At 54.0% G+C, this 1,759-nt stretch overlaps 1 protein-coding gene across 1 annotated transcript in view; it reads left to right on the top strand.

Moving 5' to 3' along the window:
- Window positions 1-1,759, top strand: part of FBXL2 (F-box and leucine rich repeat protein 2) — a 34,251-nt gene that overhangs the window by 9,727 nt on the left and 22,765 nt on the right. The window lies entirely within an intron of this gene.

The raw sequence follows: 1,759 nt of genomic DNA, 5'->3' as shown, positions 1-1,759 counted from the left end.
CTCACAGACGCCTCGCTCACGGCCCTGGGCCTGAACTGCCCGAGACTTCAGTGAGTACACCAGGCTTTCCCCTTTACTGCTCAGTGCTTGGCAGGACTGGGGCGTGGCTGGGCTGACCAGGGGGGCTTTCTGGAGAAAGTGGCCTTGAAGGATGCGCAGGAGAGGAAAGGCTTGCCAGTACATGAGATAAGGTGATGGCGATGATGGCGATGGTTGGCTTTTGCTGGGGGTGGGAAAGGCCCCTTAAGGGGTGCGCCCAGGGAGTAGTGGCCTATCCTCCACCAGTGAGTGCAAACCTTCATCTCCTGACGGATTTCACGCATTTACCCACACGCATGGTCACATGCTGTGGGTCCGTCTCACCCTGAGCACAAGCTGTGAGTGTGAGCTCTTTCATAAGAAGAACAAGACTAACCCACCCCCCACCCCCAGCCCCACTGCGGCTGGGGCCATTCGGTTCACAGCAGCCCCGCAGGGTCCCCAAGCCGTGAGCTGTATGGGAGCGGACTGGGACATTTGTCCTCACGCAGCAGCTGGTGCATTGAAACCACACCCACCTTTCCCCTGTGAGCCAAGCAATGTCATCGTTGAGCCTCCAGAGCACAACACTAATCATAGGCAACGTCCCTGGTGTCCATATATGCCCCAGGGGCCAGGTTAGGTACTCGATAAGCATCTTACCATCCAGCCCTCGCTCTGCGAGACTAAGATAGGAGATGACACCACTTCCCGGGTCATTTGATGAGTATGAAGTAGAACTACAGTGTAAACCTGTGCAGTGTAACTACAGAGCCAGTAAGCTCAACCTGTATGCCAGAGGCAGGAATAAACGATTAATTCTGAACGGTTTAAACAGATCTCTCCTCATATATATATATATTTTTCGGGTGAAATTTACAGAGTGTAAAATTAATCAGTGTGATTTTTAAGTGACTTTTAGTGTAGTCACAATATTGTGCCAAAATCGCCGCTATCCACTTCCAGACATTGCTTCAATCCAAAAGAAACTTCACGCCTGCTCCGTCTCTCCCCGTTCCACTGTCTCCAGCCCTGTTGTCGGCAGGCGCTGTCAAGGCAGCTCCAACTCGGGACCTCGCGTCCTGCCGAGCAAAACGCTGCCTGTCCCGCACCGTCTGCCCGGCTGTCTGAGCCCTGTCAGCCGTGTCGCAGAGGGTCTGCCCCGTTCCCTGACCTTCTACTGGACCAGACGCGCGGTGCCACTCCAGAGGCAGATCCCTCCCGAGGACACAGCGAAAGCACACGCGATAAGGTCCCGTCATCCTCCCTGCTAAGAGGCTTTCTGGTTGCATTTCTTCCCAGACAGATTTGTTCATCCTCAGCAGCCGGGGCGTTTTCCATATTCCTAGCCGTCACTGCAGTTCAGAGGCATCCGTCCTTTTTATTATTTACCACCCAGCGTTCCTGTGTGTGTGCAGCACCTGGAAAGGCCATGGCTCGGGTCAGGTGCACCCTAGTCCTCAAGGTGGCTTAGTGGCTTTGTCACACTTGTGAAGAGGTCGGTGCAGCGGATTTGCTCAGTGCCAGTTTCCCTTGATGTTTTGAATGCTGCTCCTGGGGGGTTGATTGTGAATCCAAATAAACGTCAGTACCACCCCCCATCCCACCCCCGGCCACCACGCATCTGTTTTCTGTCTCAACCGATTTGCCTGTGTGAGACATGTAACTGGCTTGTGTTGACTGGCTTCTTTTGCTTGGTGTATTCTCACGGTTCACACATACTGTAGTGTGGATGGTGCTC

The sequence above is a fragment of the Echinops telfairi genome, unplaced genomic scaffold (assembly GCF_000313985.2).
Source record: "Echinops telfairi isolate 266 unplaced genomic scaffold, ASM31398v2 ScPeMD7_7420;HRSCAF=8458, whole genome shotgun sequence".
NCBI lineage: Eukaryota > Metazoa > Chordata > Mammalia > Afrosoricida > Tenrecidae > Echinops > Echinops telfairi.
This window is presented reverse-complemented; position numbering and strand designations above follow the sequence as displayed.